Source organism: Bufo bufo, chromosome 4 (assembly GCF_905171765.1).
Source record: "Bufo bufo chromosome 4, aBufBuf1.1, whole genome shotgun sequence".
NCBI classification, from domain to species: Eukaryota; Metazoa; Chordata; class Amphibia; order Anura; family Bufonidae; genus Bufo; species Bufo bufo.
The window spans coordinates 47,706,470-47,733,784 of record NC_053392.1 but is presented as its reverse complement, the minus strand read 5'-3'; the positions used below and the strand labels follow the sequence as shown (position 1 = coordinate 47,733,784).

General features: G+C 45.4%; 6 non-coding genes across 6 annotated transcripts; all 6 read left to right on the top strand.

The window, feature by feature from the left end:
• The first annotated feature begins 2,053 nt into the window (after positions 1-2,053).
• Positions 2,054-2,125, top strand: TRNAA-UGC. Its single transcript has one exon. It is a non-coding gene; the product is annotated as a tRNA-Ala (tRNA).
• A 2,259-nt stretch (positions 2,126-4,384) lies between these two features.
• Positions 4,385-4,456, top strand: TRNAA-CGC. Its single transcript has one exon. It is a non-coding gene; the product is annotated as a tRNA-Ala (tRNA).
• A 4,177-nt stretch (positions 4,457-8,633) lies between these two features.
• TRNAA-UGC lies at positions 8,634-8,705 on the top strand. The gene has a single exon. It is a non-coding gene; the product is annotated as a tRNA-Ala (tRNA).
• A 2,273-nt stretch (positions 8,706-10,978) lies between these two features.
• On the top strand, positions 10,979-11,050 carry TRNAA-CGC. The gene has a single exon. It is a non-coding gene; the product is annotated as a tRNA-Ala (tRNA).
• An 8,474-nt stretch (positions 11,051-19,524) lies between these two features.
• On the top strand, positions 19,525-19,596 carry TRNAA-UGC. The gene has a single exon. It is a non-coding gene; the product is annotated as a tRNA-Ala (tRNA).
• A 7,279-nt stretch (positions 19,597-26,875) lies between these two features.
• On the top strand, positions 26,876-26,947 carry TRNAA-UGC. Its single transcript has one exon. It is a non-coding gene; the product is annotated as a tRNA-Ala (tRNA).
• The last annotated feature ends 368 nt before the right edge of the window (positions 26,948-27,315 follow it).

Here is a 27,315-nt window from a genome sequence, read left to right as displayed (position 1 = left end):
ATTACTATACATCTACCATCCGAAGGTATTATTATACATACACTATATGGAGGTATTATTATGCATCCACATTACGGAGGTATTATATGTTCACTATGGAGAGGTATTATTATATGTCCACCGTAAAGAAGTGTTATTATATGTTCACCATAAGGAAGTATTATTATAAATCCACCATGAACAGCATACGGAGGTATTATTATAACACTGTATAATGGTATCATGTGGGCTAGGGTTGTCACGATACCAAAATTTAGATTCAATTTGAATACCATGAAAAAATATTGCGATACTCGATACCATTCGATACTACGCGGAAAAAAATAAAACGCAAAAAAAGCCGCGTGCATTCTGCATTTTATGGAACGTCCGGCCCATAATAGAAAAGTCCTATCCTATTTTTGGGGGGGGTCAAGGTGACTAAAAAATGTCGAATCGCTCATTTTTTTTTTTTTTTTTTGTGAAGGCGTTCACCGCATAGGAGATATTTTTTAATATTTTGGACTTTTTCGGATGTGGCAATAAGTAATATGTTTATTTTTTTATATGTTAAATTGGGAAAGGGGGTGATTTAAACGTAATATTTTACTACCTATTAGCCCCCTTAGGGGCTAGAGCCCCTGTCCAATTCACCCTAATAGAGCTCTATTAAGGTGAATAGGACTTTACACTGTCCCTGCTGCCCTGTGCATTGTGCACAGGGCAGCAGGGAGCTTACCATGACAGCCAGGGCTTCAGTAGCGTCCTGGCTGCCATGGTAACCTATTGGAGCCCCGCCATTTCACTGCTGGGGCTCCGATCGGAAGCTGCCACTGCTACAAATGAGAATATTGGGGAGGAGGGGACCCTGTGGCCACTGCCACCAATGAATATAATACTGGGGGGGGGCACACTGCACCACCAGTGACTATAATACTGGGGGGGGCACACTGTGCCACCAGTGACTATAATACTGGGGGGGGGCACACTGCGCCACCAGTGACTATAATACTGGGGTTGGGGGTGGAACCACTGCGCCACCAATTAATATAATTAAACCATTAATACAAATGTAGAATGCTGGTGCCGGCGGTATCACATACCGGCCTCTATGACAAGGTGTTACGATCCCCGTCAATTAACCTCTCAGGGTGAGGCATCGCAGCGCCCTGTCATAGAGGCTGGGTGCTGGGTATGTGATATTAATTGGTGGCGCAGTGCTTCCACCCCCCAACCCCAGTATTATAGTCACTGGTGGCGCAGTGCCCCCCCCCCCCAGTATTGGTGGCGCAGTGGCTTCAGCCCCTCCCCTCTCTTCTCACTGGTGGCAGCGGTACAGTGGGCATGGCGGGAACGACTGCCCCCTTCTCCACTGTGCTGCTGGGGAGAACATGGTGCGTGCTGAGAGCGATGTGTGCCATGTTCTCTGATACTAGGCTGGGCAGTAGTGCAGCCTAGTATCAGAAAATAGTAAAACCCGGTATCGAATCGATCTGGGTCTAAAAGTATCATTTGGGTATCGATAGTTTGATACCCGGTAAAACCCTAATGTGGGCATTTCACTAATAGTGCTAAAAATGATAAATGTTACATAGTAAAATACCCCCAGCATGGTACCAACACAATAGTGCCATACATGTACATTCTTTGTATGTATGAGGCCCCGGGTTCAATCCCCCACATCTCCATGTTTTGGGTAAAATACAGATTTCAGTAAAAATGTCAAATCCTCCAACTTGAGGATTTGCAGCTGATGGGAAACTACAACTCCCAGCATGTCCAGACAGCAAACAGCCAGAGGACCACTTCAATAGTGGAGGGCCAGTGTCGTAGTAACTTTCTATTATACTTTGTGTTTACTTCTTCATCTTCAGGATCTCTGATGTGAAGGCATTACTATACATCGCCCATATGAAGGTATTATTATATATCCGCCGTTTGGAGGTGTTATTATATATCCACATTATTGTGGTATTATATGTTCACTATGTAGAAGTATTATGTCCATCATATGGCGGTTTTATTTTAACACTGTATAGTGGTAGCAAAGTAGCAAATGTGTTGTCTAAATGTAGGGGATGTAGCTCAGTGGTAGAGCGCATGCTTTGCATGTATGAGGCCCCGGGTTCAATCCCCGGCATCTCCAAGGTTTTGGATAAAATACTATGGAGAGGTATCATTATATGTCCACCATAAAGAGGTGTTAATGTATTTAGTGTTATAATAATACCTCCATATGCTGGTCATGGTGGATTTATAACGATACCTCAATATGATGGACATATAATAAAACCCCCTGATGACAACTTTGCAGAATTTTACATCAGAAAATCCTGAACGAAACACAAGTGACTGCATTATCCGAAAACAGAATCAGCATGTAAATGTCAGCATACCAGGTCAATTCCAGTTTCCATCGACCATATGGAGGTATTATTTATTCACCATATAGAAGGAATCATTTATATCTCAATAACATGGCGGTATTATTATATGCCTCCGATAGTAAGGTATTGTTATGTGTCCACTATATGTAGGTATTTTTTGTACATCTTACTATAAAAATATTATTATACGTTTACTATTAGGAGGTATTATATGACTAGTGATGGACGAACATCTGCCGGGACGGTTCGCGAACGCGATCAAATGTTCGCGAACCGCAAGTTCGCGGCGGGTCCCATTCATTTTAATGGCAGGCGAACCTGAAAAACCTTCAGCTCATATTTGCGGCCAAGAAATAATTACTAGAAGTGCACAAATAGTCCCACAACATGGACAGTGACAAACCAGATGTATTATTCCAATTTGCGATCTCCATTCATTATTTTTTTCAATGCGAAATATCGGCAATTCAATTTTCGCGTACGCACTATAAAGAAAGTATATTGGTATATTACACCCCTCTTCAATCAGTTTTTTTGGGGGGCGACTGGTATATCACACCAGTAGAAATTATTTGTTCCGATAACGCTTGTCCCTCTATATACCTGCAGTATCGCAGCAGAACCGCACACAACTGCCGCACAATACAAATGCACTATAATATACTGTCGAACATAGAAAGCATATTATAACATTGTACAAGGAAGGCAATCCATTAGAATATACATGAAGATAAAACGTAACCTTTAATAATGTTACTATGAGGCTCCATTCACACGTCCGTAAGTGTTTTGCGGATCCGCAAAACACAGACACCAGCAATGTGCCTTCAGCAATTTGCGGACCGCACATCGCCGGCACTATAATAGAAAATGCCTAATCTTGTCCGCAATTGCAGACAAGAATAGGACATGTTCTATTTTTTTGCGGAAACGGAAGCACGGATCCGCAAATGCGGACAGCACATTCCAGCCCCATTGATAATGAATGGGTCCGCACCCATTCCGCAAAATTGCGGAACGGATGCGGATGTGTGAATGGAAAAGATATCCCTCAAAATGAAAATAAATTAAATTATTAAAGTTAAGCAAAAAGCATAGATGTGGTCGGCAATAACAAGTGCTCGGCGGCACCAAATCAGAAACCATATGTCCTACCACAATCCGGGGGGTTCCAGTGCACATCCATGGATCCCGGAGGGAAAGCAAACACCATCTATCCCTGGTCTAGATGATGATGTGGTGTTGAAGGACAGGGTGGGCAAAGAACTGTCCCTGATATTGCCCTACAGGGGGGTGCTATTCTGGCTCTGATAGCCTAACCACAGACCACCCGCCCTGATAAGAGCGACCCCGTCCGGAACCTTACCCTATATAAAAATGGCCCTAGTAAGCCCCTCGCCCCTAGGCCCCTGACTTCCAGGTGATCACTATATAGATCTATGTGTTTTTGACTCATTATAAAAGTATATTATAAGTATATCGCACCCCTCTGTGTATCACACCTATCGATAGTACACCTATACCAGTCCTTAAAACTACTAGTGGCCCTATTATCTAGCGTTTGGTGTCCCTAACAGCCTGTCCCTGCTCCACACAACAACCTCTCCCTACACTGGCAAAACACTGAATGTAAAATGGCGGCCAGATCGGGTTTATTTATAAGGTAGGGGGCGTGTCCATGTGCTGAAACGTCTCCATTGGCTGTCCTGTACCACCTGATGGATGTGTCATGGGTCAAAGTTCTTCACAATGTAAAAGAATATGGCGGGTCTGAAAATCTCTATATGTTCGGCGAATCGCGAACACGCAAAGTTCGCCGCAATACGACCGCCGGGCGAACCGCAAGGCCATCTCTATGTATGACCAGTATATAGATTTGCTGTTAAATGTCTTTCATAAGGAGGTATAATTAGTATTATAAACCCGCCATGACCGGCATAGCTAATAGTTACACAGCAAAACATCCCCCCGTGGTACCAACACAATAAGGCCGTACGTGTAGCATGTTCATGAGCCTAGGGGATGTAGCTCAGTGGTAGAGCGCATGCTTCGCATGTATGAGGCCCCGGGTTCAATCCCCGGCATCTCCAAATTTTGGGTAAAATCCAAATTTGACTGATAATGACGAATTTAGGGTACTTTTACACTTGCGGCAGAGTGATCCGTCGCCGGAACTGCCTGCCGGATCCGTCAAAACGTAATGTGACTGATCCGTCTTACAAATGCATTGAAATGCCAGATCCGTCTTTCCGGTGTCATCCAGAAAAACGGATCCGGCATTTATTTTTCTCACATTTTTTTCATGCCGGTTTCTTTCCGTTGTTCTGCACCGCTAATAAATATGACAATATGATATGTTTTTTTGTGGTGTGGACAGACCACGGACCCGTTCAAGTTGAATAGGTCCGGGCCGCTGCACGGATGCTGCAATTGCGGTCCCCAAAGCACGGAACGGCCGCACAACGGCGGTGTGTATGAGTCCCAATTAACATGGAGGTCTTTTTATTATTTCCCCCCTCTAAAATACCAGTGTTGTTATAAATCCACCATGCCCAGCATACGGAGGTATTATCAGACCACTGTATAATGGCATCATGTGGGCTAGGGTTGTCACCATACCAACATTTTGATTCAATTTCGATACCATTGAAAAATATTGAGATACTCGATACCATCCGATACTACGCTGAAAAAAAATAAAACACAAAAAAAGCCGCGTGCATTCTGCATTTTATGGAACGTCCGGCCTATCCTATTTTTGGGGGGGACAAGGTGACATAAATTTTTTTTAAAGGGGTTCTCCGGACTAAGGGCTCTTTCACTCCTGCGTTCTTTTCTTCCGGCATAGAGTTCCGTCGTCGGGGCACTATGCCGGAAGAATCCTGATCAGGATTATCCTAATGCATTCTGAATGGAGAGAAATCCGTTCAGGATGCATCAGGATGTCTTCAGTTCCGGAACGGAACGTTTTTTGGCCGGAGAAAATACTGCAGCATGCTGCGCTTTTTGCTCCGGCCAAAAATCCGGAACACTTGCCGCAAGGCCGGATCCGGAATGAATGCCCATTGAAAGGCATTGATCCGTATCCGGCCTTAAGCTAAACGTCGTTTCGGCGCATTGCCGGATCCGACATTTAGCTTTTTCTGAATGGTTACCATGGCTGCCGGGACGCTAAAGTCCTGGAAGCCATGGTAAAGTGTAGTGGGGAGCGGGGGAGCAGTATACTTACCGTCCGTGCGGCTCCCGGAGCGCTCCAGAGTGACGTCAGAGCGCCCCATGCGCATGGATGACGTGCCATGTGATCATGTCATCCATGAGCGTGGGGCGCCCTGACGTCACTCTGGAGCGCTCCGGGAGCCGCACGGACTGTAAGTACACTGCTCCCCCGCTCCCCACTACACTTTACTATTTGGATCCCAGACTTCTTCTCACGCTTTAGGGCCCCTAAAATGCCAGGGCAGTATAAATACCCCACATGTGACCCCATTTTGGAAAGAAGACACCCCAAGGTATTCAATGAGGGGCATGGCGAGTTCATAGAAATTATTTTTTTTTGCCACAAGTTAGCGGAAATTGTCACTCCCTTTCCGCTAACTTGGGACAAAAATTTCAATCTTTAATGGACTCAATATGCCCCTCACGGAATACCTTGGGGTGTCTTCTTTCTGAAATGGGGTCACATGTGGGGTATTTATACTGCCCTGGCATTTTAGGGGCCCTAAAGCGTGAGAAGAAGTCTGGAATATAAATGTCTAAAAAAATTTACGCATTTGGATTCCGTGAGGGGTATGGTGAGTTCATGTGAGATTAAATTTTTTGACACAAGTTAGTGGAATATGAGACTTTGTAAGAAAAAAAAAAAACTATTTCCGCTAACTTGGGCCAAAAAAATGTCTGAATGGAGCCTTACAGAGGGGTGATCAATGACAGGGGGGTGATCAATGACAGGGGGGTGATCAGGGAGTCTATATGGGGTGATCAGGGAGTCTATATGGGGTGATCAGGGAGTCTATATGGGGTGATCACCCCCTTGTCATTGATCACCTCTCTGTAAGGCTCCATTCAGATGTCCGTATGTGTTTTGCGGATCCGATCCATGTATCCGTGGATCCGTAAAAAACATACGGCCCTCTGAATAGAGCCTGACAGGGGGGTGATCAATGACAGGAGGGGGATCAGGGAGTCTATATGGGGTGATCACCCCCCTGTAAGGCTCCATTCAGATGTCCGTATGTGTTTTGCGGATCCGATCCATGTATCCGTGGATCCGTAAAAAACATACGGCCCTCTGAATAGAGCCTGACAGGGGGGTGATCAATGACAGGGGGGTGATCAGGGAGTCTATATGGGGTGATCACCCCCCTGTAAGGCTCCATTCAGATGTCCGTATGTGTTTTGCGGATCCGATCCATGGATCCGTAAAAAACATACGGACCTCTGAATAGAGCCTTACAGGGGGGTGAGCAATGACAGGGGGGTGATCAATGACAGGGGGGTGATCAGGGAGTCTATATGGGGTGATCAGGGGTTAATAAGTGACGGGGGGGGTGTAGTGTAGTGGTGTTTGGTGCTACTTATTACTGAGCTGCCTGTGTCCTCTGGTGGTCGATCCAAGCAAAAGGGACCACCAGAGGACCAGGTAGCAGGTATATTAGACGCTGTTATCAAAACAGTGTCTAATATACCTGTTAGGGGTTAAAAAAAATCGCATCTCCAGCCTGCCAGCGAACGATCGCCGCTGGCAGGCTGGAGATCCACTCGATTACCTTCCGATCCTGTGAACGCGCGCGCCTGTGTGCGCGCGTTCACAGGAAATCTCGCGTCTCGCGAGATGACGCATGTATGCGTGACTCTGCGCAGGGCTGCCGCCTCCGGAACGCGATCCTGCGTTAGGCGGTCCGGAGGCGGTTAAGGCGTTCTCCGCATAGGAGATATTTTTTAATATTTTGGACTTTTTCGGATGTGGCGATAAGTAATATGTTTATTTTTGATATGTTAAATTGGGAAAGGGGGTGATTTAAACTTAATATTTCGGTGTGTTTTTTTTACTACCTATTAGCTAGAGCCCCTGTCCAATTCACCCTAATAGAGCTCCATTAGGGTGAATAGGACTTTACACTGTCCCTGCTGCTCTGTGCATTGTGCACAGGGCAGCAGGAAGATTACCATGGCAGCCAGAGCTTCAGTAGCGTCCTGGCTGCCATGGTAATAATTAAACCATTAATACAAATGTAGGATGCGGGTGCCGGCGGTATCACATACCCGGCCTCTATGACAAGATGTTACGATCCCCGTCAATTAACCTCTCAGGGTGAGGCATCGCAGCGCCCTGTCATAGAGGCTGGGTGCTGGGTATGTGATATCGCTGACACCCGCTTCCTACATTTGTATTAATGGTTTAATTATATTAATTGGTGGCGCAGTGCTTCCACCCCCAACCCCAGTATTATAGTCACTGGTGGCGCAGTGCACCCCCCCAGTATTGGTGGCGCAGTGGCTTCAGCCTCTCCCCTCTCTTCTCACTGGTGGCAGCGGTACAGTGGGCATGGAGGGAGCGACTGCCTCCTTCTCCACTGTGCTGCTGGGGAGAACATGGTGCGTGCTGAGAGCGATGTGTGCCATGTTCTCTGATACTAGGCTGGGCAGTAGTGCAGCCTAGTATCGGAAAATAGTAAAACCCGGTATCGAATCGATCTGGGTCTAAAAGTATCATTTGGGTATCGATAGTTTGATACCCGGTAAAACCCTAATGTGGGCATTTCACTAATAGTGCTAAAAATTAGAAATGTTACATAGTAAAATACCCCCAACATGGTACCAACACAATAGTGCCATACATGTACATTCTTTGTATGTATGAGGCCCCGGGTTCAATCCCCCACATCTCCATGTTTTGGGTAAAATACAGATTTCAGTAAAAATGTCAAATCCTCCAACTTGAGGATTTGCAGCTGATGGGAAACTACAACTCCCAGCATGTCCAGACAGCAAACAGCCAGAGGACCACTTCAATAGTGGAGGGCCAGTGTCGTAGTAACTTTCTATTATACTTTGTGTTTACTTCTTCATCTTCAGGATCTCTGATGTGAAGGCATTACTATACATCGCCCATATGAAGGTATTATTATATATCCGCCGTTTGGAGGTGTTATTATATATCCACATTATTGTGGTATTATATGTTCACTATGTAGAAGTATTATGTCCATCATATGGCGGTTTTATTTTAACACTGTATAGTGGTAGCAAATGTATTGTCTAAATGTAGGGGATGTAGCTCAGTGGTAGAGCGCATGCTTTGCATGTATGAGGCCCCGGGTTCAATCCCCGGCATCTCCAAGGTTTTGGATAAAATACTATGGAGAGGTATCATTATATGTCCACCGTAAAGAGGTGTTAATGTATTTAGTGTTATAATAATACCTCCATATGCTGGTCATGGTGGATTTATAACGATACCTCAATATGATGGACATATAATAAAACCCCCTGATGACAACTTTGCAGAATTTTACATCAGAAAATCCTGAACGAAACACAAGTGACTGCATTATCCGAAAACGGAATCAGCATGTAAATGTCAGCATACCAGGTCAATTCCAGTTTCCATCGACCATATGGAGGTATTATTTATTCACCATATAGAAGGAATCATTTATATCTCAATAACATGGCGGTATTATTATATGCCTCCGATAGTAAGGTATTGTTATGTGTCCACTATATGTAGGTATTTTTTGTACATCTTACTATAAAAATATTATTATACGTTTACTATTAGGAGGTATTATATGACTAGTGATGGACGAACATCTGCCGGGACGGTTCGCGAACGCGATCAAATGTTCGCGAACCGCAAGTTCGCGGCGGGTCCCATTCATTTTAATGGCAGGCGAACCTGAAAAACCTTCAGCTCATATTTGCAGCCAAGAAATAATTACTAGAAGTGCACAAATAGTCCCACAACATGGACAGTGACAAACCAGATGTATTATTCAAATTTGCGATCTCCATTCATTATTTTTTTCAATGCGAAATATCGGCAATTCAATTTTCGCGTACGCGCATGCGCAAATGCACTATAAAGAAAGTATATTGGTATATTACACCCCGCTTCAATCAGTTTTTTTGGGGGGCGACTGGTATATCACACCAGTAGAAATTATTTGTTCCGATAACGCTTGTCCCTCTATATACCTGCGGTATCGCAGCAGAACCGCACACAACTGCCGCACAATACAAATGCACTATAATATACTGTCTAACATAGAAAGCATATTATAACATTGTACAAGGAAGGCAATCCATTAGAATATACATGAAGATAAAACGTAACCTTTAATAATGTTACTATGAGGCTCCATTCACACGTCCGTAAGTGTTTTGCGGATCCGCAAAACACAGACACCAGCAATGTGCCTTCAGCAATTTGCGGACCGCACATCGCCGGCACTATAATAGAAAATGCCTAATCTTGTCCGCAATTGCAGACAAGAATAGGACATGTTCTATTTTTTTGCGGAAACGGAAGCACGGATCCGCAAATGCGGACAGCACATTCCAGCCCCATTGATAATGAATGGGTCCGCACCCATTCCGCAAAATTGCGGAACGGATGCGGATGTGTGAATGGAAAAGATATCCCTCAAAATGAAAATAAATTAAATTATTAAAGTTAAGCAAAAAGCATAGATGTGGTCGGCAATAACAAGTGCTCGGCGGCACCAAATCAGAAACCATATGTCCTACCACAATCCGGGGGGTTCTAGTGCACATCTATGAATCCCGGAGGGAAAGCAAACACCATCTATCCCTGGGCTAGATGATGATGTGGTATTGAAGGACAGGGTGGGCAAAGAACTGTCCCTGATATTTCCCTACAGGGGGGTGCTATTCTGGCCCTGATAGCCTAACCACAGACCACCCGCCCTGATAAGAGCGACCCCGTCCGGAACCTTACCCTATATAAAAATGGCCCTAGTAAGCCCCTCGCCCCTAGGCCCCTGACTTCCAGGTAATCACTATATAGATCTATGTGTTTTTGACTCATTATAAAAGTATATTATAAGTATATCGCACCCCTCTGTGTATCGCACCTATCGATAGTACATCTATACCAGTCCTTAAAACTACTAGTGGCCCTATTAGCTAGCGATTTGTGTCCCTAACAGTCTGTCCCTGCTCCACACAACAACCTCTCCCTACACTGGCAAAACACTGAATGTAAAATGGCGGCCAGATCGGGTTTATTTATAAGGTAGGGGGCGTGTCCATGTGCTGAAACGTCTCCATTGGCTGTCCTGTACCACCTGATGGATGTGTCATGGGTCAAAGTTCTTCACAATGTAAAAGAATATGGCGGGTCTGAAAATCTCTATATGTTCGGCGAATCGCGAACACGCAAAGTTCGCCGCAATACGACCGCCGGGCGAACCGCAAGGCCATCTCTATGTATGACCAGTATATAGATTTGCTGTTAAATGTCTTTCATAAGGAGGTATAATTAGTATTATAAATCCGCCATGACCGGCATAGCTAATAGTTACACAGCAAAACATCCCCCCGTGGTACCAACACAATAAGGCCGTACGTGTAGCATGTTCATGAGCTTAGGGCATGTAGCTCAGTGGTAGAGCGCATGCTTCGCATGTATGAGGCCCCGGGTTCAATCCCCGGCATCTCCAAATTTTGGGTAAAATCCAAATTTGACTGATAATGACGAATTTAGGCTCCATTCACACGTCCGCAAAATGTGTCCGCATCCTTTCCGCAATTTTGCGGAACGGGTGCGGACCCATTCATTCTCTATGGGGACGGAATGGATGCGGACAGCACACAGTGTGCTGTCTGCAGCCGCAATTGCGGAGCGCGCCCCCGATTTTGGGTCCGCAGCTCCGCAAAAAGATAGAGCATGTCCTATTCTTGTCCGCAGCTTGCGGACAAGAATAGGCATTTCTATGGGGATGACGGGCTGGTGTGTTGCGGACCCGCAATTTGCGGGTCCGCAACACACCACGGACGTGTGAATGTAGCCTTAGGGTACTTTTACACTTGCGGCAGAGTGATCCGTCGCCGGAACTGCCTGCCGGATCCGTCAAAACGTAATGTGACTGATCCGTCTTACAAATGCATTGAAATGCCAGATCTGTCTTTCCGGTGTCATCCAGAAAAACGGATCCGGCATTTATTTTTCTCACATTTTTTTCATGCCGGTTTCTTTCCGTTGTTCTGCACCGCAAATAAATATGACAATATGATATGTTTTTTTGTGGTGTGGACAGACCACGGACCCGTTCAAGTTGAATAGGTCCGGGCCGCTGCACGGATGCTGCAATTGCGGTCCCCAAAGCACGGAACGGCCGCACAACGGCGGTGTGCATGAGTCCCAATTAACATGGAGATCTTTTTATTATTTCCCCCTCTAAAATACCAGTGTTATTATAAATCCACCATGCCCAGCATACGGAGGTATTATCAGACCACTGTATAATGGTATCATGTGGGCCAGGGTTGTCACCATACCAACATTTTGGTCCAAATTCGATACCATTAAAAAATATTGCGATACTCAATACCATCCGATACCACGCTAAAAAAATAAAACACAAAAAAAGCCGCGTGCATTCTGCATTTTATGGAACGTCCGGCCCATAATAGAAGAGTCCTATCCTATTTTTGGGGGGGACAAGGTGACATTAAATTTTTTTTAAAGGGGTTCTCCGGACTAACCCTAAATTTGGGGCATAATTCTAAACTGTGGAGGGAAGAATGTTGGTCTGGTACTTACCTTCCACAGCGCACCCCTTTCCAAGATTCGCCTCCTGGTCACGTGACTGCTCCTGTCGGGCTTTCTGGTCTTCCGGTAAGTCTCCGTCTTCTTCTCTTCCTTTCTTGAACAGGAGATGGATCGTCATGAATGACGTCACTGCCTCCTGCAAAAGAAAGATCCGGCTGGCCGCCTTCACTCACCGCGCATGCGCACTATCATTCAGCATTCAGCTAGTGCACATGCGCGGGATTGCGGGCCGCTCTCTGCAGTGGCCGCTCTCTATGTGACAGCATAGCGATCATACACAGTGGCTGATTGCTATGCTGTGGATCTCACTGGGGGCACTGACTGTCACCGTGGAACTGTGGATGGCACATTGGGGCAATGAGGATGGCACATGGGGGCACTGGATGTCACTGAGGCACTGTGGATGGCAATGGGAGCACTATTGATGGCACATGGGGGCACTGGATGTCACTGGGGAACTGTGGATGGCACATTGGGGCACTGGGGCACTGTGGATGGCACTTGGGGCACACTGGATGGCACATGGGGCACTGTGGATGGCACAGGGGGCACTGAATGTCACTCGGGGCATTGTGGATGGCACATGGGGCACGGTGGATTTCACTGTTATGGGGGCGCTGTGGATGTCACTGTTATGGGGGCGCTGTGGATGTCACTGTTATGGGGGCACTGTGGATGTCACTGTTATGGGGGCGCTGTGGATGTCACTGTTATGGGGGCGTTGTGGATGTCACTGTTATGGGGGCGCTGTGGATGTCACTGTTATGGGGGCACTGTGGATGTCACTGTTATGGGGGCGCTGTGGATGTCACTGTTATGAGGGAATCTGTGGATGTCACTGTTATGGGGGCGCTGTGGATGTCACTGTTATGGGGGCGCTGTGGATGTCACTGTTATGGGGGCACTGTGGATGTCACTGTTATGGGGGCGCTGTGGATGTCACTGTTATGGGGGAATCTGTGGATGTCACTGTTATGGGGGCACTGTGGATGTCACTGTTATAGGGGCACTGTGGATGTCACTGTTATGGGGGCACTGTGGATGTCACTGTTATGGGGGCACTGTGGATGTCACTGTTATGGGGGCACTGTGGATGTCACTGTTATGGGGGCACTGTGGATGTCACTGTTATGGGGGCATATCCATATGTCAGTTCCAGAAAAGATAGAATGTCCTATCCTGGTCCTCAAATTCATAGAACTCAATGGGACTGCAAAAAATGTGGATCGCAAAATGGATACAGTTGTGTGCATAAGGGTCCATTCACACGTCCGTAAGTGTTTTGCGAATCCGCGGATCCGATAAACACAGACACCGGCATTTTGCGGACCGCACATCGCCGGCACTTAATAGAAAATGCCTATTCTTGTCTGCAATTGCGGACAAGAATAGGACATGTTCTATTTTTTTCGGGAACGGAATTGCGGACCCGGAAGTGCGGATCCGCAATTCCGGATACGGGCAGCACATCATGTTGCCCCATAGAAATGAATGGGTCCGCAATTCCGTTCCGCGGAACGAAATTGTGAACGTGTGAATGTAGTGTACCGGAGCTGTAATGCCCGTCACTACAGAAGGGTCACTTGTGTGCTGTCGTTTCCCCTTATTTATGGGGAGGTTGGTACCAGTCATCTTCATAATGTAATGCTATGTATTTCCCTATTACTGTGAAATGTGCATGTACAGGCCTGCTAGGGGTGTCATTCCAGCTCTGAGTCACTAGAGGGAGCTAGGGAGCCCTAGGTTATATAAGGCCCAGTCAGGGAAAGGAAGTGAAGTTGAGGAGAAGTTGAAGTGAGATTTAGACTGAGTTAGAGATCAGACTATGTCTGAGTCAAGTCCAGGCCTGAAGCCTGCAAACCAGGAGAGGGTATTGCAGTCCCTGTAACCGGGTTCCAGATCCAAGGAGAAGGTTCCCCTCCTGAGTTCATATATGCAGAAGCAGGAACACCACCGTTAATCAGCCTGAGGAGACTGGGGAGTTCAGAAGTTTCTAGAGTCAGTGCTGGGAGAGACAGAGGCAAGTCCAGAAAAGCAAGAGGTACTAAAGATAACAGAGGAGGTACTTGATCATTATAAAACCAAGGATATAAGCCAGAGCTAGGGCATTGGGCCTTGGAGAAGAATTTCTATGTTCCAGGATCAGTCAGGAATAGAGTGCAAGCCGCCTGTACTGCAAGTCCTGTGTTTAACACTCTGAAGTCACCTTGCTATATATATATATATATATTGCCTGCATCAAATGTCTTGAAACCAACTGTCTTCAAAGGAACTGCGCTTCCATCTATGTCCCTGTATGATGACTACTAAAGTTTGAGTTCTATTTTAACATCACGTGGTTCCTCAGTTATTCCTGCTATCAGCAAACGGCGTGCCACCGTTTAATTGGCACTGGCGTCACGAACATTACTTACCATTACCTGCCTTGCAGAGAGTCAGCTGTCTCAGGTTAGTGTCACGATTGCACTACAACACCCAGGAACATTTTTAAACCTAACTTGAGTACGCTGCACCTCTCTTTTGGCGTCACAAACAGGATACGCACGCTTTCTAGTGCAAGAAGCGTGAACTTTGTGCCTTATACAGTTGCCCTGTGACCAAAGTGACAAATTGCCTGTTTATTTAAAGTGGACTTTGTGAACTGAAAAACATACCAAAAGTGTCCCTAAAACCTCCAAAAAGCACTGTGCAGTGTTGTGTTATCAAGAGGAAGGAAATCGCCACATCGGAGTGTGGTTTTATGGACTTTTTACCATCCTGCTTGCTGTCAGTGAATAGACAGCGGTTCTTGCTAAAAGATGGCCGCTGAGCTTGCTGGATTTACTGCTGCGTCATCTTCATCCCGAAAATGCGGGAAAAGTTGGCGCCTTTTTACTGAAAAAGCGGGAAAAGGTTCAAGGTCAGGCGCCACCGCCTGTCTGGATATTTGCATGTCTGCCAGCATGGACTCCGCCTTCCACATACTGGAATACCTGGGGGGCGGCCTCCCAGTGCAATGGGAGGATCTGGCTGAACTTATTGGCGCCACCCTGTCGCTCTCCGTAGAAGGATCGAGCATGTTGGAGAGTAAAGACTGCTCTGCTGAGATGTCTGCGCATGAGCTATTGAAGACGGATGTCGTTGGTGTTGAGCCAGAGGAGGCTCCACTGGCCTACTCTCCGGGACCGGAGAGACCCGCCTGCCCGCCACTGGGGAAAGAACCGGAGCATTGCTATGGCTCTTGGAGAGATTTCTTTCAGCCCTCTTTCAAGTGGTCCGCATTAATGGCAGAGATCCGGGAGGCCGCTATAAAGAGGAATACTAAAACCAAAATATATTATGAAGAACTGACCAAGTCCATTTATGACCGTCATTCCAATACCCAACCCCGCCTGGAAAGGAGGAAGGGGTTGGTGGTGTCCTTTGACAAGACCCGTGGCTACGGGTTCATACAAGACTACCTAACTGGCAGAGACTTATATGTTAACAGGAGATCTGTCAAGAGGGATTACCTCCCTTCATATCAGCATAGCCTCCGCGAAGGAGAGGAGGTGGAGTACACCCCTGCCGAGAGTCTGCGAGGCCCATATGCAACTGCCGTGACCCGTCCCAGGAGGGAACCGGAGGACTGGGAGGCAGAAGAGGACTATTCTGGCTGCGAGCGGGAACCTGAACACTCTCCAGAACAACCAGCCCATCACGCGTTCCAGGAGCGGGGCTCTTTCATTGGTCCTAATGTATTTTGGCAGCCAACCGTGTTGGAGAAATGGGTGAGTCCCTATCCGTCCCCCGAGCTGCCTCGCCGGGAGAAGACCATCCAAGACCTGGAAAATCTCAAAGGACTCTGCGTTACCCTGGAGAATATCCCGAAGGGTAGGAGACCCGATGCGCCACCGGAGCCTGCAGCGGCCGCGTCTGATGCATCCTACACCGTACCTGCGCCGGCGGCGCCAGCAGAAGACAGTGACTCTGACACTGAAAGTATAGGTGACCAGATCGTTCGGCTGGAGGAGAAGTTGCGGGAGCTGCGCAAGATTGCCACCGCCAGGATCCAGACGCCGCCTAAGGAGGACGAGGTAAGGGTGCCTGTCACCACCCGTAAACCACCTTCTGCTAACATTGCTCCGTCAAGGTCCCAAAGAAGTCCCGCTAATCCTGTGACTTGCTGCACAGAGCCCACCGGACCGCTTGAGGCGGCGGTATCTAATCCAGCACAGCCTACTATAATTATGCTGGGACCGGTACGGTCCACAAGAGTCTTTACCCCTAGGCCTATGGGGCCAATACCTATTAGGGGTCCCTTCACTTTGCAGCTGCCCCCTGACACTGTAATGTGGGCACATCCACCTGTAGAGAACTACTACAGCCCTTATTTGCCAGCAGAGCTGGGCAACTATGAGGCGCCCTTGTGAATTAGCCTGCTAGGCCTTTGATTTATTTTGCCAAGAGATGATTTTGAAAATTTAACCCTTCCAGGACAGGAGTCCTATGTTTCTGGTCCTTTGTTGCTGCTGCCAGTTTACCCACGGCTCGGTGGTAGTGGTCACCCACTGAAATAATAAAGTCAACAAAGCCAAGTTTGTTTCCAGGACCTCCTGCCTGCTTCTGCTATCACACACCAAGTTGTGCCTGTTCCGTTGTTGCACCTTTTACCCTTAACCCCCTTTTCAGGTTGATCAGGGGTATTACAGCACTTGTTTTTAGATGTCATTTTTATTGTGCAACTGGATTCCAAGGATATGTGCCCAGTGATAGACTCAAAAGTACCTGAGCCTCTTAAATCTTTGTTTTTAAGTCAATGTGCCCAGAGATGGACTCCACTGCCTGCGAGCCTCTGTGATTTATAAGAAAGGAACCTGGGTACGGACTCATATTTGTTCTTTGAGCCTCCAAGAACTTTTAAAATGTTTACATTGTTTTGCCGTTCTATTAAGGACAATTTGCACATATGGACTATCCTGGTAATGATGTTACGCTGTGCCAGGTCAGCGCCCCAGTTCCATTCACTATCCTGAGAGAAGAGAACGACGCCCCTTGTCACTACCCTTCACCTTTGCCAATTGGCCCTGATATGAATGTATATGCAGATGAATTACGTATATGTATGCCTGCATGTGTCTTTTTCTATTTCAGGTGAAAATTCCAGTTGGGCGGGCCCTGATGGAGTACGAGGTCGTACTCAGCTTAAAGCAGCGGGGTATGTAGTGTACGGGAACTGTAATACCCGTCACTACAGAAGGGTCACTTGTGTGCTGTCGTTTCCCCTTATTTATGGGGAGGTTGGTACCAGTCATCTTCATAATGTAATGCTATGTATTTCCCTGTTACTGTGAAATGTGCATGTACAGGCCTGCTAGGGGTGTCATTCCAGCTCTGAGTCACTAGAGGGAGCTAGGAAGCCCTAGGTTATATAAGGCCCAGTCAGGGAAAGGAAGTGAAGTTGAGGAGAAGTTGAAGTGAGATTTAGACTGAGTTAGAGATCAGACTATGTCTGAGTCAAGTCCAGGCCTGAAGCCTGCAAACCAGGAGAGGGTATTGCAGTCCCTGTAACCGGGTTCCAGATCCAAGGAGAAGGTTCCCCTCCTGAGTTCATACATGCAGAAGCAGGAACACCACCGTTAATCAGCCTGAGGAGACTGGGGAGTTCAGAAGTTTCTAGAGTCAGTGCTGGGAGAGACAGAGGCAAGTCCAGAAAAGCAAGAGGTACTAAAGATAACAGAGGAGGTACTTGATCATTATAAAACCAAGGATATAAGCCAGAGCTAGGGCATTGGGCCTTGGAGAAGAATTTCTATGTTCCAGGATCAGTCAGGAATAGAGTGCAAGCCGCCTGTACTGCAAGTCCTGTGTTTAACACTCTGAAGTCACCTTGCTATATATTGCCTGCATCAAATGTCTTGAAACCAACTGTCTTCAAAGGAACTGCGCTTCCATCTATGTCCCTGTATGATGACTACTAAAGTTTGAGTTCTGTTTTAACATCACGTGGTTCCTCAGTTATTCCTGCTATCAGCAAACGGCGTGCCACCGTTTAATTGGCACTGGCGTCACGAACATTACTTACCATTACCTGCCTTGCAGAGAGTCAGCTGTCTCAGGTTAGTGTCACGATTGCACTACAACACCCAGGAACATTTTTAAACCTAACTTGAGTACGCTGCATGAATGGACCCTAAGGCAGGATCATACAAGATGGGATTAGATACACAGCTCAGCAGGCAGGATAATAGATGAGATTAGATACACAGCTCAGCAGGCAGTATCATACAAGATAGGATTAGATACACACTTCAGCAGGCAGTATCATACAATATGGGATTAGATACACACTTCAGCAGGCAGTATCATACAATATGGGATTAGATACACACTTCAGCAGGCAGTATCATACAAGATAGGATTAGATACACACTTCAGCAGGCAGTATCATACAATATGGGATTAGATACACACTTCAGCAGGCAGTATCATACAATATGGGATTAGATACACACTTCAGCAGGCAGTATCATACAATATGGGATTAGATACACACTTCAGCAGGCAGTATCATACAATATGGGATTAGATACACACTTCAGCAGGCAGTATCGCACACAACAGACTGTGTATCAGGCACATATCTGACAGGAGACAGAGTGAGAAGTAGATTCCTGTTGGGGCGTGGCCAGCCTGTGACTCATCACTGTGCAGTGCAGCCAGGATTGTGTATAAATAAAGTTATGTATTCAACAAAGCAAGAATGGGAGAAAGCAAACCGATCTGCCAGGATAGTCTGATGTCTTCCAGGGGGGAAGGAAAGCTCAGACATGAAAAACAGGTATTGGGGGCTTATGTATGGAAGGTGAGGAGTGTTAGGTGCATAGAAAAAGAAGTTTGATTTTGGGACCGGACAACCTCTTTAAGGCGTTTTCCGCATAGGAGATATTTTTTAATATTTTGGACTTTTTCGGATGTGGCGATAAGTAATATGTTTATTTTTTGTATGTTAAATTGGGAAAGGGGGTGATTTAAACTTAATATCTCAGTGTTTTTATTTTTTTTATTTTTACTATTAGCCCCCTTAGGGGCTAGAGCCCCTGTCCTATTCACCCTAATAGAGCTCTATTAGGGTGAAGAGGACTTCACACTGTCCCTGCTGCCCAGGGCTTTGTGCACACAACAGCAGGGAGCTTACCATGGCAGCCAGGGCTATATGAAGGTATTATTATATATCCACCGTTTGGAGGTGTTATTATACATCCACATTATTGTGGTATTATATGTTCACTATGTAGGAGAATTATGTCCATCATATGGAGGTGGTATAAATCCACTATGACCAACATATGGCGGTTTTATTTTAACACTGTATAGTGGTAGCAAATGTATTGTCTACATGTAGGGGATGTAGCTCAGTGGTAGAGCGCATGCTTTGCATGTATGAGGCCCCGGGTTCAATCCCCGGCATCTCCAAGGTTTTGGATAAAATACTATGGAGAGGTATTAATATATGTTCTCCATAAATCTCTCTTTTACCCAAAAACATGGAGATGTCAGGGATTAAACCCAAGGCCTCATACATGCAAAGCATGCGCTCTACGACCGAGCTTCATCCCCTACATACAGGCTGGGTAAATGTCCCTACATCTGTACATGTATGGCACTATTGTGTCGGTACCATGCTGGGGGGATTTTCCTACGTAACATTTATCATTTTTAGCACTATTAGTGAAATGATTGTTGATGATAATGATTGTGTATCTGGGAAATTTTGCATATGATGTGCACTAGGTGTCAGTCTGTAAAAAAACATACAGAGGTCAGTTTAAGTTTTCATCTACAATATGAAGGTATTATTATACATCCACCTTACTGAGGTATTATCTGTATATATACAGTACAGACCAAAAGTTTGGACACACCTTCTCATTCAAAGAGTTTTCTTTATTTTCATGACTATGAAGGCATCAAAACTATGAATTAACACATGTGGAATTATATACATAACAAACAAGTGTGAAACAACTGAAAATATAGGTAAATATACAGGTACAGCGCTTTGATCGGGTGGGTGCAGGAGATGGGCCTGCCCCATCAGCAGGAGGGGTCTGGCTGTTCCTGACACCCACGCCCCTGCTGTATACGCCGGCGCATTAACCCATTGTATGCCACGGTAAGCGCTGACCACCGCATACGCAGGGTTTGCAGAGTGTATGGGCTCCCTCGCTGTCCCCGTTGGGTCCTCGCACTGTGGTGACAGGGACCGGATGGCAGGAATGACAGCCTGATGCCTAACGCAGTCATCGGGGCTTGCCTCCTACGGAAGTGTAAAAAATAGAAAAAGAAAAACAGACATATTAGGTATCGCCACGTCCGTAACGACCATCTTTATAAATATGTAACATGATCCACCCCACCAGGTGAACACTGTAAAAAAAAAAAAAAAGCCAAAACAGTCCATTTTTTGGACACTTTGCCTCACAAGTGTGATACCAAGCGATCAAAAGGTCGTATATACCTCAAAATGGTATCAATCACACCGTCACCTCAACCTGCAAAAAAAATAGGGGCCCCTACATAAGAAAATCGCTGAAAAAATATAAAAAAATTGGCTTTTAGAATAAGGCAACACAAAAACAAGACTTTTTTTTTCAAAAATGCTTTTACTGTGTAAAACTTAACAAAAATAAAAAAATTTGACCTATTAGCTATCGCTGCGTCCGTAACAACCTGGTCTACAAAAATATCACATGACCTTAAGTATATGCCCCAAAAAGTGTAGTATTGAATAATCAAAAAAATCATATGTACCCAAAAACGGTACCAATAAAACCGTCTACCCTTCCCCCCAAAAATCGGCAGAAAAATAAAAAATATGGCTTTCAGAAAATGGAGACACAAAAATGCTTTATTATGTAAAACTGAAGCATAAAAATATAAAAATAGACATATTTAGTACTGTTGCATCTGTAACGACCTGCTTTATAAACATAATCCATCCTGTCAGGTGAATACCGTAAAAAAAAAAAAAATTTGAGAATAGCCATTTTTGGTTACCTTTCCTCACAAAAAGCGTACTATTGAGCAATCAAAAATGATATGTACATCAGTGTTCGGTCAGTGATTTCCATCAGTTATTTTGAGCCAAAACCAGGTGCCGAAACAAAGTTTGTAAAATCAGTTTTGAAGAACTTGAGGGGTCATTTATGGGGGTTTCTACTACGTAAGCTTCACAAAGTGACTTCATAAATGAACTGGTTCTTCAAAAGTGGGTTTTGGAAATTTTCTTCAAAGTTTTAAGAATTGCTTCTAAAATTCAAAGCCTTGTAACGTCCTAAAAAAGAAAATATCATTTACAAAATGAACCAAACATAAAGTAGACGGGGAATGTAAAGTACCGTACTAACTATTTTATAAGGTATCACTATCTGCCTTAAAAGCAGAGAAATTCAAATTTAGAAAATTATGAATTTTTCCAATTTATGGTAAATTTCAATTTTTATTTTTTTATAAATAAAGGTGAAATATATCGACTCAAATTTATCGCTAAGGGCTCTTTCACACCTGCGTTATTGTCTTCCGGCATAGAGTTCCGTCGTCGGGGCTCTATGCCGGAAGAATCCTGTTCAGGATTATCCCCATGCATTCTGAATGGAGAGAAATCCGTTCAGGATGCATCAGGATGTCTTCAGTTCCGTAACGGAACGTTTTTTGGCTGGAGAAAATACCGCAGCATGCTGCGCTTTTTGCTCCGGCCAAAAATCCGGAACACTTGCCGCAATGCCGGATCCGGAATTAATGCCCATTGAAAGGCATTGATCCGGATCCGGCCTTAAGCTAAACGTCGTTTCGGCGCATTGCCTGAGCCGACATTTAGCTTTTTCTGAATGGTTACCATGGCTGCCGGGACGCTAAAGTCCTGGCAGCCATGGTAAAGTGTAGCGGGGAGCGGGGGAGCAGTATACTTACCGTCCGTGCGGCTCCCCAGGCGCTCCAGAGTGACGTCAGGGCGCCCCAAGCGCATGGATCATGTGATCGCATTGGACACGTCATCCATGTGCATGGGGCGCTCTGACGTCATTCTGGAGCGCCCCGGGAGCCGCACGGACTGTAAGTATACCGCTCCCCTGCTCCCCACTACTACTATGGCAACCAGGACTTTAATAGCGTCCTGGCTGCCATAGTAACACTGAACGCATTTTGAAGACGGTTCCGTCTTCAAATGCTTTCAGTACACTTGCGTTTTTCCGGATCCGGAGTGTAATTCCGGCAAGTGGAGTACACGCCGGATCCGGACAACGCAAGTGTGAAAGAGGCCTAACATGAAGTATGATGTGTCATTAGAAAACAATCTCAGAATGGTTTAGATAAGTAAAAGAGTTCTAGAGTTATTGCCGTATAAAATGACACATGTCAGATTTGCAAAAATTGGCCTGGGGTTTAAGGTGAAAACCTCCTCGGTACTGAAAGGGTTTATGAATGTTACGTAACATTAAAGGGTTTCTGTCACCCCACAAAACTCATATTTTTTTTTTTGGATAGTTATATTCCTCATAGTGCGATATAGCAGAATATAATGCTCTTACTTACTTTCATGCAGCCGATTCTTTATAAAACGAAGTTTTATAATATGTAAATGAGGGCTCTACCAGCAAGTAGGGCGTCTACTTGCTGGTAGCTGCTGCAGAAATCCGCCCCCTCGCCGTGTTGATTGACAGGGCCAGCCGTGATCTCCTCCTCCGGCCGGCCCTGTCAGTAATTCAAAAATCGCGCGCCTCTGGTCATTCGGCGCAGGCGCTCTGAGATGTGGAGGCTCGTCTCCTCAGTGCGCCTGCGCCGATGACATCACCGAAAGAGAAGACGTCATCGGCGCAGGCGCACTGAGGGAGTGCTGAGGAGACGAGCCTCCTCATCTCAGAGCGCCTGCGCCGAATGACCAGAGGCGCACGATTTTTGAATTACTGACAGGGCCGGCCGGAGGAGGAGATCACGGCTGGCCCTGTCAATCAACACGGCGAGGGGGCGGATTTCTGCAGCAGCTACCAGCAAGTAGACGCCCTACTTGCTGGTAGAGCCCTCATTTACATATTATAAAACTTCGTTTTATAAAGAATCGGCCGCATGAAAGTAATTAAGACTATTATATTCTCCTATATCGCGCTATGAGGAATCTAACTATCCAAAAAAAAAATAATGAGTTTTGTGGGATGACAGAAACCCTTTAACCACCTCCGGACCGCTGTACGCACAGACGCGTCCTGGAGGTGGTTGATTCATTCCGAGTGGACGCGCCGGCGCGTCCTCTCGCGAGACGCGAGATTTCCTGTGAACGCACGCACACAGGCGCGCGCGCTCACAGGAACGGAAGGTAAGAGAGTGGATCTCCAGCCTGCCAGCGGCGATCGTTCGCTGGCAGGCTGGAGATGTGTTTTTTTTAACCCCTAACAGGTATATTAGACGCTGTTTTGATAACAGCGTCTAATATACCTGCTACCTGGTCCTCTGGTGGTCCCCTTTGTTTGGATCGACCACCAGAGGACACAGGTAGCTCAGTAAAGTAGCACCAAGCACCACTACACTACACTACACACCCCCCCCCCCGTCACTTATTAACCCCTTATTAGCCCCTGATCACCCCATATAGACTCCCTGATCACCCCCCTGACATTGATCAACCCCCTGTAAAGCTCCATTCAGATGTCCGCATGATTTTTACGGATCCACTGATAGATGGATCGGATCCGCAAAACGCATACGGACGTCTGAATGAAGCCTTACAGGGGCGTGATCAATGACTGTGGTTATCACCCCATATAGACTCCCTGATCACCCTCCTGTCATTGATTACCCCCCTGTCATTGATCACCACCCCTGTAAAGCTCCATTCAGATGTCCGCATGATTTTTACGGATCCACTGATAGATGGATCGGATCCGCAAAACGCATCCGGACGTCTGAATGAAGCCTTACAGGGGAGTGATCAATGACTGTGGTGATCACCCCATATAGACTCCCTGATCACCCCCCTGTAAAGCTCCATTCAGATGTCCGCATGATTTTAACGGATGCACTGATAGATGGATCGGATCCGCAAAACGCATCCGGACGTCTGAATGAAGCCTTACAGGGGCGTGATCAATGACTGTGGTTATCACCCCATATAGACTCCCTGATCACCCCCCTGTCATTGATCACCCCCCCTGTCATTGATCACCCCCCTGTCATTGATCACCCCCCCTGTCATTAATCACCCTCTGTAAGGCTCCATTCAGACATTTTTTTGGCCCAAGTTAGCGGAATTATTATTATTTTTTTTTACAAAGTCTCATATTCCACTAACTTGTGTCAAAAAATAAAATCTCACATGAACTCCCCATACCCCTCACGGAATCCAAATGCGTAAAATTTTTTAGACATTTATATTCCAGACTTCTTCTCACTCTTTAGGGCCCCTAGAATGCCAGGGCAGTATAAATACCCCACATGTGACCCCATTTCGGAAAGAAGACACCCCCAGGTATTCCGTGAGGGGCATATTGAGTCCATGAAAGATTGAAATTTTTGTCCCAAGTTAGCGGAACGGGAGACTTTGTGAGAGAAAAATTAAAAATATAAATTTCCGCTAACTTGTGCCAAAAAAAAAAAAATTCTATGAACTCGCCATGCCCCTCATTGAATACCTTGGGGTGTCTTCTTTCCAAAATGGGGTCACATGTGGGGTATTTATACTGCCCTGGCATTCTAGGGGCCCCAAAGCGTGAGAAGAAGTCTGGTATCCAAATGTCTAAAAATGCCCTCCTAAAAGGAATTTGGGCACCTTTGCGCATCTAGGCTGCAAAAAAGTGTCACACATCTGGTATCGCCGTACTCAGGAGAAGTTGGGGAATGTGTTTTGGGGTGTCATTTTACATATACCCATGCTGGGTGAGAGAAATATCTTGGTCAAATGCCAACTTTGTATAAAAAAATGGGAAAAGTTGTCTTTTGTCAAGATATTTCTCTCACCCAGCAAGGGTATATGTAAAATGACACCCCAAAACACATTGCCCAACTTCTCCTGAATACGGCGATACCACATGTGTGACACTTTTTTGCAGCCTAGGTGGGCAAAGGGGCCCATATTCCAAAGAGCACCTTTAGGATTTCACAGGTCATTTACCTACTTACCACACATTAGGGCCCCTGGAAAATGCCAGGGCAGTATAACTACCCCACAAGTGACCCCATTTTGGAAAGAAGACACCCCAAGGAATCCCGTGAGGGGCATGGCGAGTTCCTAGAATTTTTTATTTTTTGTCACAAGTTAGTGGAAAATGCTGATTTTTTTTTTTTTTTTTCATACAAAGTCTCATATTCCACTAACTTGTGACAAAAAATAAAAACTTCCATGAACTCACTATGCCCATCAGCGAATACCTTGGGGTCTCTTCTTTCCAAAATGGGGTCACTTGTGGGGTAGTTATACTGCCCTGGCATTCTAGGGGCCCAAATGTGTGGTAAGGAGTTTGAAATCAAATTCTGTAAAAAATGACCTGTGAAATCCGAAAGGTGCTCTTTGGAATATGGGCCCTTTTGCCCACCTAGGCTGCAAAAAAGTGTCACACATCTGGTATCTCCGTACTCAGGAGAAGTTGGGGAATGTGTTTTGGGGTGTCATTTTACATATACCCATGCTGGGTGAGAGAAATATCTTGGCAAAAGACAACTTTTCCCATTTTTTTATACAAAGTTGGCATTTGACCAAGATATTTATCTCACCCAGCATGGGTATATGTAAAAAGACACCCCAAAACACATTCCTCAACTTCTCCTGAATACAGAGATACCAGATGTGTGACACTTTTTTGCAGCCTAGGTGGGCAAAGGGGCCCATATTCCAAAGAGCACCTTTCGGATTTCACAGGTCATTTTTTACAGAATTTGATTTCAAACTCCTTACCACACATTTGGGCCCCTAGAATGCCAGGGCAGTATAACTACCGCACAAGTGACCCCATTTTGGAAAGAAGACACCCCAAGGTATTCGCTGATGGGCATAGTGAGCTCATAGAAGTTTTTATTTTTTGTCACAAGTTAGTGGAATATGAGACTTTGTAAGAAAAAAAAAAAGAAAAAAAAAATCATCATTTTCCGCTAACTTGTGACAAAAAATAAAAAGTTCTATGAACTCACTATGCCCATCAGCGAATACCTTAGGGTGTGTACTTTCCGAAATGGGGTCATTTGTGGGGTGTTTGTACTGTCTGGGCATTGTAGAACCTCAGGAAACATGACAGGTGCTCAGAAAGTCAGAGCTGCTTCAAAAAGCGGAAATTCACATTTTTGTACCATAGTTTGTAAACGCTATAACTTTTACCCAAACCATTTTTTTTTTTACCCAAACATTTTTTTTTTATCAAAGACATGTAGAACAATAAATTTAGAGCAAAATTTATATATGGATGTCGTTTTTGAAAGTGAAAAATGTCATTTTTTTGCAAAAAAATCGTTAAATTTCGATTAATAACAAAAAATGTCAGCAGCAATGAAATACCACCAAATGAAAGCTCTATTAGTGAGAAGAAAAGGAGGTAAAATTCATTTGGGTGGTAAGTTGCATGACCGAGCAATAAACGGTGAAAGTAGTGTAGGTCAGAAGTGTAAAAAGTGGCCTGGTCATTCAGGGTGTTTAAGCACTGGGGGCTGAGGTGGTTAAAATGCCACCACCTGGTACCAACCGAATAGTGCCATGCACGCTGTAATTCTGTATCTTGGGGATGTAGCTCAGTGGTAGAGCGCATGCTTTGCATGTATGAGGCCCCAGGTTCAATCCCCGGCATCTCCATGTTTTGTATTATACGTTCTTTCTGTGGCGGGATTATTGTATGTCCACCATGAAGAAGTGTTATCATATGTCCATCATATGGAGGTAGCATTAAAAATCCAGCATATAGATGTATGTTTTATTTTATTGATCATGATGTATATGTAATGCGTGTGTGCATAATGTGTATGGATGATGTATATGTAGTGCATGGAGCAACCACCATATTGAATTATATGGTCACCATATGGAGGTATAATTATTTTTCCATCATATGGAGGTAGTATTATAAATCCACCATGACCAGCATATGGAAGTATTATTTTAACACTGTATAATGGTATCATGCAGCATTTTACTAGTACCAAAAATGTATGTGTGTTACAGTG